The 14,709-nt window shown below is 43.0% G+C and overlaps 1 pseudogene across 1 annotated transcript; it reads left to right on the top strand.

Annotated features, from left to right (window-relative positions):
- Positions 1-7,781: 7,781 nt before the first annotated feature.
- LOC311013474 (THAP domain-containing protein 6-like) lies at positions 7,782-14,486 on the top strand (annotated as a pseudogene). The gene is made up of 7 exons (XR_014599454.1): positions 7,782-7,908; positions 8,058-8,250; positions 8,477-8,578; positions 8,938-9,149; positions 9,261-9,414; positions 9,664-12,594; positions 13,296-14,486. The product of XR_014599454.1 is annotated as a THAP domain-containing protein 6-like (transcript).
- Positions 14,487-14,709: the final 223 nt, after the last annotated feature.

The following is a 14,709-nucleotide window of genomic DNA, read 5'->3' as shown; positions in this document are numbered from 1 at the left end:
CACAAACCGCGTACACATGTAAGTATACTGTAACATGACTTTTACGTTTCCAGCTGACTTTTAAATCGTATTGATAATGAACGTTACTTTATTGTTGTTGGAATTGTACGTTAACGTTACGAATCGAAGGTCCTTCCAGCCGGCTAGCCTACTGACGCTAATTTACCATTTAGGGGTTAGCGAGCGCAAGCGAAGCGGAAAATGTGCCGTTTTTACCGACGTTAACTAATAATATAGTGCTTATGTTAAACCGTGGTTATATATTTACTAACGGTGATTAATAACGCCGTGCACCGTTGTCCGCTAAAGGGACGGCAGACACCGGGCGCCTCATTCAGTGGGGGGAACGATGACGAGACGTTCACCGGCAGGAGGGATGCTGCTCTGAGAGGCTTCACTTAAGAAAATGTGGTTTAAATGTTATAATTCTTATATCCAGGACTGCTGGAGACTCTCAGGATGTCCCAGGACTGCTGGAGACTCTCAGGATGATTGCGGTAAGAATATGTTCGGTGACTGCTAGCTAAGCTAAAATTAGCAAAGCAAGCCCAAGCTAAAAGTAGCTTAAACGCTAACGGGGCGTACCCACCAAACGCGATGAAACTTCATCGCGCGACAAGATTACATGTAAAGTCAATGCAAAGACGCGATTAGACGCTTCATCGCGCCGGGCGACGCGATGGACGCGATAGCGCGGCGCGATGGACGCGATGGACGCGAAAAATCGCTTCATCGCGCCATCGCTTCATCGCGCCATCGCGCCATCGCTCGAGTTGAAATAATTGAACTTTTGCGGCGAATTCGCGTGAAGACGCGCCGCGACAGCCTATCAGCGTTGAGATCGTCACCGACGTGCTGACGTACGGACGTCCTGGTGTTCCCTCGCTTTTTGCCACAATATTTATATATTATATTATATTATATATTGCCCATAATCAAAGTTGGGGGGCGCACGCACGCGCGCGCACACACACACACATACATACATATCAATCCCAGCTCTTTCACACACAGAGATCTTTTTTTTTGCGATTGTTTATCACTGGGGCTTATGGCCGGCTATGAAGCACCAGTTCTGGGCAGAGCAGCAGCTAAACCTCCCGGTCCTGTACCCTGGTTAGCAGGTCTTCAAACTGGGCAACAGTCAGCCTGAAGTACCGCTGGAACCGGCCGTCGTCCAGGCGCAGCTCCTGCAGGAGACGGTGGAACTCGCCGAGCTCACGCCGCCTCCGTAGGGTAGCATGCACCCAGAACCGACGTCGGCGCCTAGCCCGCAGACGGAGCTGGGAACTTCTCCAGAGTAGATACAGTGCAGCGATGGTGGTTATCTCAGCCATGATCGACGAGAGAATTAAATGGCGGAAGAAATGTTGTTGTTTGGGCGAGCTCGACGCGATGACGCGATGCCGCGATGAGGCGTTTTTTGGCATATTGGACCGGCGTCAAAACTGGAGCGTCTAGCGCGACGCGATTTCATTTGTCGCGCGTTTCAATCGCGTTCATCGCGTTTGGTGGGTACGCTCCGTAATAGTCCAAGCTAAAAGTAGCATAGTAGCCTTGTAAAAGAACAAGAGAGAGGAACCAGTGTAACGTTAAGTTGCTTTGTTAAGTGTATGTTGGTCTTTTACAGGAAGCAGTACGCCGTCTTCACAACTCGGAGACGAATTGTAGGCGCTACGAACCGGAGTAAGGGTACGATTTAAAGAATATGCTTTCATTCTGCTGTATAAGGAAATAGATGCGTTAACAGTAGATACCGATCTTAACTGTATTCATACCACTCATTTAATTGTTTTCCAGCTGCCTGTAAGACATTCTATGAAACGGTACGCAGGAGCTTCAGACACACAGCCTGATCTCGCATCGCAGGCGGAAGCTGTGAAGACGTCAGCTCGGAGTCGTTCCAGGAGAAAGAGGGTAAGACTTATTAGATCCGTTTTTGGTCAATGTGACCAAACCTACCTAAACCTATTTTTCAGGTGCATTAATAGATGTTTTGTGTCCATGCGCAGTGCATCGCGCAGTACTGATTGTCTTTATTGATTGTTTTACAGCTGCTGGAAGCGAGACGGAGTGTGCTTGCTGGCGATGAGGTGGACCGTTGGAAGTGCGCCACCACAGACATGATGTCTGATGAGGAGGACGGCGTCGTTGGCGGGGTGTCTGGATGGATTGTGCGACCTCCATCCTCTCGTAGCCAGGAGCTCACCGAGCTCTGTGGGACTCTACAGTCGCGATTAGAGAAGACTCCCAAGTACAGGGCCACGCACCGCAGGCGGCTGTAAAATTGACCAAATTCGGACAGAATGTCGCCAGTTCATTTGTTTGTTGTGTGGGCAAATTTGTACAGTTGTGTGTTGTGTTGTCAATAAAGCTCTTTCTTTGAATACTTCCTCCTGGCAATTTTTCCTTTCCTCAATTAATTCATTCATATTTATATTTATAAATATATAAATAAATAAAAATAAGTGTGTATGTATAAATATACATATATATATATATAAACATATGTATATATATATATATGTGTGTATGTATGTATATATATATATATATGTATATATATATATATATAGTGATAGATCTGCTAACCAATCACTAGTGATTATTCTTGTTTAAAAGACCCAGTGTGACCAATAGTAACACATCTGCCAACGGGGGTGGGGTTTACATTTATAATGACTCATCAGGTTGACCAATAGTGACAGATCTACCAACGTGGGTTGGCTTTACATTTATAATGACCAGATCTGCCAACCAATCACGAGCGATTATACTTGTTTAAAACTAGTGGTTTCATCCAATCCTGAGTGAGGATATTCAAGCCATCTCTGGCCAGGCGGGGTTTCGCCGCTATTCATATGCTAATTAGAGCCTTCGCTGTGGTTCGTTTCCGACAATTTTCGGCACAGACGAACGCGGCGTTCGCAGCCTGTAAATTGTCGTTAACTCCCGAAAATTAGGGAGATTTTCGGGCGTTTACAGGGACGAAAATCCGACTTTTCATGCAGTGTAATGTGCATACAAGAAACATGGTTAAGGCCTAGATTTGATTTCGTTATATCTGATTATATTGTCGTCCGACGAGACAGAGATCAAGGAAGTAGTGGGGGATGTGCTACCTTTGTAAAGAAGGGTGTACCTTATAAGGTGTTGGGTATAGGGAAAGTGTGGCGTGGTTAAAAATTACCAATATTAAAATAGATCCAGAATTATATAGATAAAATGTTTAAAAGAGTTGCCAACAACGCCACCTAGGTTAAAAAGAGCCTAGGACTCTAGTAAAAGCACAGGTTCTTTTACATCAGGGTTGAGCAGAGTTAAAACCACGATTGGGTTAAAAGGTTAAAAGATTTATTACAAAAAGACAATTTAAAATGGTGAACCCAGCCCAAAGTCTTTGCGATGTCCCACAGTCCCTTAGTCCGTCCTCCACCGGTCCAAGTGTCCGAAGAGGCCCTCAGTCGCTTCCGACACACATATATGGGGGCAAAAGAACAGGGGTAGTTAGAGGGGGGCTAAAATGCGTCGGGTCAGACAGGAATGTCCAGAGTCTAAAAATTCCTTATAAAAAGCCAACCAGTGTTTTAAAATAGACAAGAGGGGTACTTATCCGGGAGAGGGGTGCGTCGTGACATACACCCCTCTACGATCCCACGGTGCTTCCCCTCTACTCTGGCCGGTGGAAACCGTTTCTGCCTCGTCGTAGCCCACGCTCCCTCCGTCCTCCCTGCTCTCTCCCCGGTCTGTTGCCGTCTTCTATTTTTCCGCGCCCGTCGTAGCCCACGTCCTCTCCGTCCTTCCTGCCCTTTCCCCGGTCCGTTGCCGTCTCCGTTGCTCCGTGTCTTCCTCCTCCCGCCTCCTAAAACAAAAACCTTATACCTGCTTGCGTTTACCACCTGCGACTTGTTGCGCTTGATTGGCTCGTCCGTGGGCAGTTCAATGTCAGCTCGTAAAAAGGGAACATTTAAAAACAATCACCGCAAACCACAAAAACTAAAACATGCAATAAAACCGATAAAATCACAACACTCCACACAAAATAAGCACACTAAAAACTGACCCCATCACAAAAGAACAAGAATATGTAGTGGTGGAAGCATGGGCAGATAATAAGAGAATAGCAGTGATAAATTATTATAACCCTTGTAAACAGTTAGATTTAAATAAATTAGAGGAAATAGAAGGTCAGGATAGTGATAATGTGGTATGGTGTGGGGACTTTAATGCTCATAATACTTTGTGGGGTGGGGAAAAGACAGATAATAATGGCCAGGTAATGGAGGAGGTGCTGAATGATAAGAATTTGGTGTGTGTGAATGATGGCAGAAGGACACGGATAGATGGTGAAGAGTAAAGAGTCAGTATTAGATCTTACATTTATGTCAAATAGATTAGCCCCAAAGTGTGAGTGGGAAGTATATGGAGGCAGCAATATTGGGAGTGATCACTATCCAATTATGAGTAGGCTAGATATTGAAATGATACTGCATTCGGAGAATAGCAGTGAAAGGTGGATCTTCAGAAAAGCAGATTGGGAAATGTTTGTGGAAACAAGTGATGCATATCTAAGGTTGGTTCAGGAAACAAATGATGTTGAGAGATATGAATCAAATGTGCGACAGAGTATATACAGAGCTGCAATAAACTCAATTCCAAAAAGCTCAGGAAAACTTGCAAGGAAGGCAGTTCCATGGTGGAATGATAAGTGTGAAAAGGCAGTAAAGAACAGAAACAGAGCGTTCAGAATACTTAAGAATACTCATAATTATCAACACTTGATTGAATATAAACAATTACAGGCAGTAATGAGGAGAACTATAAGACAAACAAAAAGGGAATCTTGGAGGGAGTATTGTAGCTCAATTGGAAGTAAGACCCTTATAGATGAGGTTTGGAGAATGATCAAGAAAATGGAGGGAAATAGAAGAGAATGGAATTATCCAGTCTTGACTGATGGGGAGCAGGTAGCTATAACCAACTCAGAAAAGGCAGAGATGATGGTGAACACACTGAGTAGAGTACATAGCTACAATAACTTATCAGAGGAAGAGAAAATGGGGAGAGCTGAAACGAAAAGAATATATGGAGATATTCAAAGGAAAATAAGGTCAGAGAATAAGTATGATGTTCCATTGACAATAGGGGAATTACTAAATGCACTGGCTAAATGTAAAAAGTCAGCTCCCGGGAAGGATGGCATTTGCTACACTATGTTAAAACACTTAAGTGGTGAGGGATTGCAGAAGTTGCTGGGACTATATAATAAAGTTTGGGAAGAGGGTAAGATTCCTTCAGGGTAGAAGGAGGCAGTGATTGTTCCTATTAGGAAACCAGGAAAAGATACAAGTAAGCCATCAAGTTATAGACCAATAGCGTTAACATCCCATGTAGGTAAGCTAATGGAAAGGTTGGTCAATGGGAGGCTAATGCACTTTATGGAGAAAAGGGACTGATGACCAGTTGTCAAAGTGGTTTTAGGAAAGGGAGAAGCACCACAGATTCAATAATATGTCTAGAGGATGAGATAAGGAAAGCTCAGGTAAACAAAGAGGCTGTGGTGGCAATATTTTTGGATGTTGAGAAAGCTTATAATATGTTATGGGTTGAGGGTCTTTTAATCAAGATGCACACATTAGGGGTTGAAGGAAATATGTTTAACTGGGTTTTGGATTTTTTAAGCAATAGGAGTATTCAGGTAAAAATGGGCCCAGAAATTTCTAAGAGGATGGTTGTAGAAAATGGAACCCCTCAAGGCAGTGTGATAAGTCCATTGTTATTTAATATCATGATCAACTATATTTTTTCAAATGTACAGCCTGGAATTGGTAAATCATTATTTGCAGATGATAGCAGTTTATGGAAAAGAGGGAAGAATATAAAGCATATTGTGAAGAAACTGCAGGAATCAATAACACAAGTGGAGGAGTGGGGGACAAAGTGGAGATTTAGGTTTTCCAAGGAGAAGACCAAACTATGTTCTTTACGAGAAAAAAAGTAGACGAAGAGATATAGGTGAGGCTTTATGATAAGTATGTGGAGAGGGTTAAGAGTTTTACATTTCTGGGAGTGATTTTTGATGAAAGAATTACCTGGAGGATGCATATAACAAAAGTTATAGACAAGTGTAAAAAAGTTCTGAATATTATGAGATGCCTATCTGGAATGGATTGGGGGGCTAATGCTGCTTCATTAAAGCAAATATATGTGTATCTGATGAGATCTAGGATGGAGTATGGAAGTGTGGTCTATGGGTCTGCGTCCAAGTCAGTATTATCTGAGTTGGACCTAATTCAAGCTAAAGCACTTAGGATATGCTAAGGAGCTGTGAGAACATCCCCGGTATGTGCCTTGCAAGTTGAAGCGGGAGAGATGCCACTTTGGTTAAGGAGAAAACAGTTGCTGGCCAATTACTGGGCTAATCTGATGGGACAGAGGGAAGATCATCCAGTCAGAGTGGCGACTCAAGCAAGCTGGGAGAGGGGGGCAGCAAAGTTGTCAAGCTTTGGATGGACAGGGGAGGCAGTGGCACAGGAGCTGTTAATAGCAGATAAAATATTTTGTCCAGCTGTTTTATGGCCTCAGATACCTCTCTGGCAATTGGATGTACCTAAGGTGGATGTAGGGCTGCTTAAAGTTAAAACCAAGAACAATGAAGCGGATATGATATTTGAGTTTCAGTGCCATGTGAGAGAGCACTATGGGGATCATCTACTAATCTTTACTGATGGGTCAAAAGATCAAGAAACTGAAGCAACGGGAGCAGCTTTTATGGTTCAGAGATTAAAGGTAGAGTCATGTAAGAGGACATCAGATTTCCTACATGTATTTACAATTGAGCTATATGCCATTTTAATGGCAATACAATGGACTGAGCAACTTGAAAACCAAAAAATGTTGATTTGTAGTGACTCTGTTTCAGCCATCACTAGTATTGGGGTAGGGACTGCGAAGAGCCATCAGGACCTTATATGTGAGATCCTGATGGCAATTAGAAGAGTGACTATGAGAGGAGTTGTGATTTCTCTGATGTGGGTCCCAGCTCATACAGGAGTCTCAGGAAATGAGAAAGTTGATAAATTAGCAAAAGCAGCTGTAAAGAAGGAAAATGTGGAGATAAAATTAAAACTGTCTAAGGCTGAGGGGAAATGTCTTGTGTGGAGGGGGATCATGACACAGTGGCAAAGATTATGAGAGAGAGAGACAAAAGGGAGGCATTTATTCTCATTGAACAAAAGAGTGTCTGAGTCAGCTAAACCTTGAGGAAGGATGAGAAGGAAGGAAGAAGTCGCTATCGCGAGACTGAGAATTGGTCATACCTTATTGAACAGCACTCTTTTCATTATAGGGAAACGGACTGTGTGATGAATGTCAAGAACCTGAGACAGTGCCTCATGCTCTGATTTATTGTAGGAAATACAGCAGTGAAAGGAAGGAATTACTGGAGAAAATTAGAGAGTTGGGACTGGAAGATGTGTCAGTTAAAGGCATATTAAACTTGGGATCAAGTGGGAGGGGAAGGTGGTGTTTGTTAAAATATTTATCAGACACTGGTCTGATGGAAAGAATTTGAGGATATGGCGTAATTAACCTGAAGGTGGCAGCAATGCAACAAATTGGATGCCGGCTGCCAAAAAAATCCACAGAAGAAGAAGATTAGTGCCTCTTTGTCTGAGGCCTGGTAGATGTGTGGTGGGACCATAGACATATATACATAGACGCCGCATAGCGTGCTGGAACGTAACCCAGCGTCGCCGCCATATTAGATGGGTCTCCTCACTCCAGGCTAGCACCAGAGTCAATCGAAGTCAACGGAGAGCGAGCAACTATGCCGGTATTTTGTGCAGCTTATGGTTGCAATAACCGGCGTAGTATTGATACCAGATCGCGTGGGATTACCTTTCACAAGTAAGATTGAACAATAATTTTGGTTATTTTACCATTTATAACATTTTGTCATCGTAACTAACGTCACTGACGTGTAACGTTGTTACAGCAGGAACTGGTACTCTCTCTCATTGTCTCTTGCTGTTTTGTTTTTTCTTCACATTTTGAAGGTTTCCCAGTGATACAGGCTTGAGGAGGCAATGGGAAGTTGCTATTAAACGGGAGGATTTTGTTGCGACCGAGTCGTCAAAGCTCTGTAGTGAGCACTTCAAGCCTGATGATTTTGACAGGACGGGTCAGATTGTCAGGCTTAGAGATGGTGCGACCCCGTCTGTCTTCAACTTCCCATCTCATCTTCTCAGAGTAGGTGTATGTTTACTCTACATGCTAACAGAGATGTCTATAAATCATATGTAAAACAAAAGTTAATATCACACTTTGCTAAACACGTTGTTTTTTACCGTTAGTTCTTTATGCACGTTTAGGAATTAGTGATGTATTGTGTATTACAATACACTGTGGGATACTAAAACCTTTTCAAGTGTTTTTGATTAAGTTGTTTTTAAGTATTACGTTTCTTATATTTTAGCATCTAGTGACAAGGAACACACAAACTTCAAGGAAAGCTGAAGAGAGCCTACCAGTGGACCTTTCTCAGCATTTCCCTGAAAGTGAACCTCAGCCCAATGATGTGAGTATTTGTGGGCTATTTGATGTTTCATACAGCTGTGAGCATCATGGCTCTGGTCATATCAAAATCTCTCCCTTGCTTTCTGCAACTCTTCTCAGACATACTCGCATACCACACTTTTTATATGTTATAAATAAATAAATACACAGATGAACACATACACACCCCCTTTCACTGACACTCTCTCTCTCACACACACGCACCCTTTCTCTGTTTCTCATACTCATGGTGCTGGCAGTGATATTACGGGTATGAAATTAAGAATGTGTGCCTGCACATATGCAGTGCTATGCACCAAACACCTGTGAGTGGTATGATATAAACATCACTGAAAATATTTTCATCCTTCGTTCTACTAGGACCACTACAATGCATTGCCCACCTCTCCTACTCTTCTTAAGGCCAGACTCAGTGAAGCTTTGGCAAGAGTGGAGAGTCTAGAGCGGGAGAAGCAAAATGCAAAGGCCCGAGAACGGAGAGCAAAAAAAAACTGTAAAGAGTCTTCTGGAAGATCTGAAGAAAGAGAACCTTATCAATGAGGATTTGAAAGAAAGGCTGGACTTCCACTCAGGTAAAATAAATTGATAATACAACCTTGAATGTTATGTTGTTTACACTCAGACTTTATAAATTTATTATTTCATGGAAACTTACTAACTAGTTTGTATTAACTGAATTTCAGATCTTCAGATAGACCTCTTTTCAAAGCAGGGCCACGAATACACGAAGGACCAGAGAGAGTTTGCCCTGACACTGCACCTCCATGGTCCAAAAGCATACAGCTACCTGAGGGATTCTCTGCATCTTCCCCTGCCACATCCACATACATTGCAACGGTGTAGTACATGTTTTTTTGATTACACATTTTAAACATACTGGTTAAAATACTTAAAACACTTCAGCCCTACATAATATACAACAAACAGGGAACTGATGTAGAAGTTTTGAGCGTGTATGTGCTATTTTCACTATTTTTGGAAAGTCTTGGAAAAAAGAACAATCTTAGGAAAAAAATGAAAAAGTGCCCAAAATAGGGATCCAATGGTTAAAGCACTCAAATAGCTTTTTATTTTATTTTTGTAAAGGTGGATGCAATCAGTTGATGCCAAGCCTGGGCTCAACACAATGATGATGGACATGTTGCAGAGAAGACGTGAAGAAGACCCTGCTAAATATGGCTCAGTGGCCCTCATGTTGGATGCCATGGCCATCAAAAAACATGTCCAGTACAATCCCTTTACCCAGAAAATGTCTGGATATGTGGATATGGGGAATGGCATGGATGAGACTGATGTAGTCACGGAGGTGCTTGTTTTTATGGTGGCATAAGAGTGGTCTGTATGACAATGGATGGGCATGCCTCCAATTTCAACATGTGCAACCAGCTCGGTTGTCAGCTGAAAGGAAACCCCCATGAGCCATTAAAAACCTTCTTCGAGCATCCAGTGACTGCTGACAGGGTGTTTGTGTTAATGGACGCTTGTCACATGTTGAAACTGGCACGCAACATGTTGCAGGCTTACAGCCCGATAACCAGCGGCACTGGAGAAATCAGCTGGTCATACATTGTTGAGCTCAACAATGTCCAAACAAAAGATGGACTGCATGCGGCCAACAAGATAACAAACAAGCATGTTCACTTTGTTGGCCAGAAGATGAAGGTGTCCCTGGCTGCACAAACCCTGAGTCATTCTGTAGTGGTAGCACTGCGCACACTGAGGGACCTTGGTTATTCACAGTTTAAAAACTGTGAAGCAACAGCTGAGTTCATTGAGGTAATATAACATGCAAACATTGTTATATAACACTGCATATTCTGCATGAAATCCAACTCTGTTTATACTTGCCTGTAGAGAGAAATCGAAGCAGAGCTGTGTACTCAAATACTTACTTGTTTTATATTTTGAAATTAGATGATAAATAAAATATATTTATATAATAATTATAGAAATATAATTTGATCTCCATGATACGATACCACTGTTTGGGGTGATATATCAGTTAACAGAGCCTTATGCTTTTTTTAGATGATTGACAGGTTGTTTGACGTCCTGAACAGCCGCAATCCACGTGCGAAAGGATTCAAAGCTCCCCTGGGTGCTTTGAATTGGACAGAGAGAGTAGAGCTGTTGTTGAGAGGCAGGAAATACTTGCTCAGCCTGGTGATGAAAAATGGCACACCCCTCCACCAAACAAAGAGGTTTTTTAAAATAGTGAATGGTTTCCATGAAAAGTTCACAACATCATGGGCCCTAGTTTCGTGGCGCAGCGCAGGGCGGCGCAGGGTGGCGGAGCCGGCGCAATGCAAGGTTCGACCAGCGCAGCCTTGCGCACAGTCAGTTTGGCAGTTTGGAGGATCGCCTGCGCCAAGATGGGTGTGGCGGCGCAGCAGGGGGAGGCGTCACAGATTCAGCTTGGCGTAGCGGAAGTTTCGTGGCAAAAAGCCTCGCCGAGACTGCGCTGAAAGCTCGCCAGCTCCAACCTGGTCTACTTTCGGCGCAAGGTGCAAGGCGTAAATAAAGTCCATTCATTCAATGCGAATCACAGCTGGCGGAGTGGAAGTTTGGCTGACGGCGCGCAGTGCGCACACGTCACCGAGACCTCACAGGCAGGTTTCCACAGTTCCAGGCACATTTAAATGCAATACATAATCACAACAAACACTATTTAATGCAACTAATTGAATCAACACGTGAATTTACATCTATATAGATTGTCCCGTCACATCTGACGTCAGATCAAAGGCGGATGGCACGCGTAAATGAAACTCAGCATCTCGGACCAAAACATCTCCCTCTCTCTCTCCTGTTTTTTATAATATCGGCATTGTTATTATTATGATACGCGCGCACAGCGCGTGATGCGTGTGGTGGGAGCGGCGGCGCTGCTTCTGTCATCGGGTTGTCAAGTGACGGAACTTGCACTGAACCTCCCCTAACGCATTAAAGGAGAGGAGAGGAGCTCATTTGATTGGTGAAGATCTGAATCGGCTGTATTAATCCCAGTCCACGCCTCGTCTCCTCCTCGTCTCCCACTCACGCCTTCTTCTCCTCCCTCTTTCCCACTTGCGCCGGTGGGCGAGACGGGAGGTGTGCCTGCGCGAGCCTGCGCGGTGCACGAAACTTGCAAAGTCCAGGCGGACACACGGCGCGGCGCAGGTGCGCTGAAAGCTGACTGCGCCTGGTCTACGAAACTAGGGCCCCATGAGTTAATATGATGCTCTGTTCTCTTGCTATGCATCAAGTTCATACGATGCTCTGTTCTCTTGTTTGGATCTTTTTGCTGTCTGCAGTTTTGTTTCTGTTGACTCTTGTGTTCAGTATTTTTCAGGTCATACAGGACAGGCGTCAAACATGGTATGTATGTTCATATGATGTTGCTGTGTGCAAAACCAGAGGCAGGAGGTAATGTGAGTCCCTCCTGCTTTAAGGAGCATATATTGTATTGCACTTTTTCTTCCTGTTTATTATGTTTGTCTCTGCATGTTGGAATCTTCTTGTGTTCAGTGTTTTTCAGGTCATAGAGGTGTCAAATGGTATGTATGACATGTTCTTGTTTTTAAGTTCTCCTTGTTCAGTTTTAATATAGTTCCTAGTTATTCCTGACACTGACTTATACTTTCAAGAAGCACCCAGTAATTTTTCACCCAGTAGATTTGTAGTGCACTTAAATCATTTACCAATCAGGGGACTTTATTGGAGCAAAACATGTATTGCTGCCGCTATCTCTGTCACCATGTGTTGTGTTGCAGTACATGTTATGAATATTTGTAGAAAGGCAATTAACGTCTTTCAATAACTACAATTACTAGGTGCTCTTGAGGTGTCTTGTTTTGCCATGATCCTATTGATGAAACGTTTTCTTTTGAAGGTATCTGTCAGTCATCGGCTTTGTCATCAACATGGACACATTGTTGATGATGATTCCTGACCTGCTCCAAGTTCAGCGTTATGTCTGCACATACCGCTTCAGTCAGGATCACTTGGAGCGTTTGTTCAATTCTGTCAGAGCATCAGGTAGAATTTTCACATTTATAATTAGTCTTTTTTTTTATACCTATACATCCCTAGTTTACAGTATGTTTTGATGTGATAGACCTCTCAGACTGGTCAACTATTGGTGGTTATCACCTCATGAAGTAACCCACCCCCTAAAGTAAACGGCATATCAGACACGTACCTGTGGGGAAAAATGGTTATACAGTTATTACCTTACTTACCTTTAATAGCCTACCTGTGGGGAAACATGGTTATACAGTTATTACCTTACTTACCTTTAATAGCCTACCTGTGGGGAAAAATGGTTATACAGTTATTACCTTACTTACCTTTAATAGCCTACCTGTGGAAGAAACATGGTTATACAGTTATTACCTTACTTACCTTTAATAGCCTACCTGTGGAAGAAACATGGTTATACAGTTATTACCTTACTTACCTTTAATAGCCTACCTGTGGGGAAAAATGGTTATACAGTTATTACCTTACTTACCTTTAATAGCCTACCTGTGGAAGAAACATGGTTATACAGTTATTATCTTACTTACCTTTAATAGCCTACCTGTGGGGAAAAATGGTTATACATACAATGGTTATACAATGGTTATATATAATGGTTTCCTTACTTACCCTCAGAAGATATATCTTTTATGACTCTGACTGTCTTCATTAAACATCTCTGTAATCTAAGTGTGTAAATATTTTTGATTTTTTTTTAGGAGGCTGGAATAACAATCCCACTGCAGGGCAGTTCCAGGGCATTTTCCGCCGCCTGATGGTCCGTTGTGGTGTCTCACCAAGTGGGTCAGGCAACGTGGCAGCACAAGATGAAACTGTGTCCCTATCAGCTGCAGACATGTACTCTGCTTTAATGGCAGACGAAGAGCTCCTGTCCCCGTTTGCAAACATTTCTGCAGTCATATGTGACCACAGTTACCTGCCCACCCGCTTTGGTGGTCTAGTGGACAATGCCCTGGTCTACATTTCAGGGTTTGTTGTTCTGAAAAAACTGTCCTGTGAGGTGTGTCGTGCAAGCCTTGTCACAGCTGCTGTACCCTCATCCTTTGACCAGAGCTACCACCTGCTTGAACTTAAAAACAATGGTGGGCTGATGATCCCCTCAGAGGGAACAGTGAAGGTAGTCAGAGCAGCAGAGCGTGTGATTCGCCAAAACTCACAAACACAAGTTGTCAGTGTGTCCTTTGTCAACCATTTCGTTCGGGCAGAGATTGGTTCAGAGGATGTGTTCCTACTCAGGGAGCACATAGCAGAAACCCAATTTGGAATTGAGAACCATCCTTTCATGCTTGTGTCATTTGTGGTGTCTGTATTTCACAAAGTAAGGCTGCACCACATCGCAAAATGAACTACCCTGGAGTTACAGAGTGCCAGCACACGCAAGAAGCTGTGCAAAACAGTTCTTTTTCAAGGGTTTTAGCTCCCCAGCCCCAGTTGCAAGCCTTGTGAGGACTCTCTTTGAATAGATTCTGTGAGAGAGAGATAGTGTGTGATAGTGTCATATGTGTGTCAGTCCACACATATGACTCTCCTGCGAGGCGCCATTGTTGTTGTTGTGCCTTTTCTGGTAATTACGTCAGGCCAAGTTGGCTTTACAGTAGAGGTTATATCGCCACCTGTTGCTTTGGCGTGCGCTTGACATCGCTTCACAGCCTGTGTTTGCGTTTTCATATTGACAGAGAATTTTTCTGTGTGGACAGGAAATCTTTGGAGAGCGGAGGAGGGAAAAAAAATAGCCGCGTACGTGTGGACCCTGCCCTAGTTATGTATTTTATGTCGTAGAACAAAATGTATAAAACTATGTGTACACATGTGTTCCATGTAGCAATTCACTATCACACTGTCTCTTACTGATACACCAAGATACAACCGAGTCATTGTTAATATTATTAGTTAACACCTGTGCTTTCCTAAAGTGGTAAGTCAAAATGTCTCCTGAGAGAGAGAGAGAGAGAGAGAGAGAGAGACAGTGAGTGTGTGTGAGAGAGAGACAGACAGAGAAAAATAAATTCAAATGAACAATCAAACTTGTTTCTTTATTAAAATATAAAAATAATTAATTTATACATTTATCAATATGCCATACCATATGTCTTTGTTAAAGAGCGTTATACA

This window comes from Eutrigla gurnardus (assembly GCF_963514095.1).
Source record: "Eutrigla gurnardus genome assembly, chromosome: 5".
NCBI lineage: Eukaryota > Metazoa > Chordata > Actinopteri > Perciformes > Triglidae > Eutrigla > Eutrigla gurnardus.
This window is presented reverse-complemented; position numbering and strand designations above follow the sequence as displayed.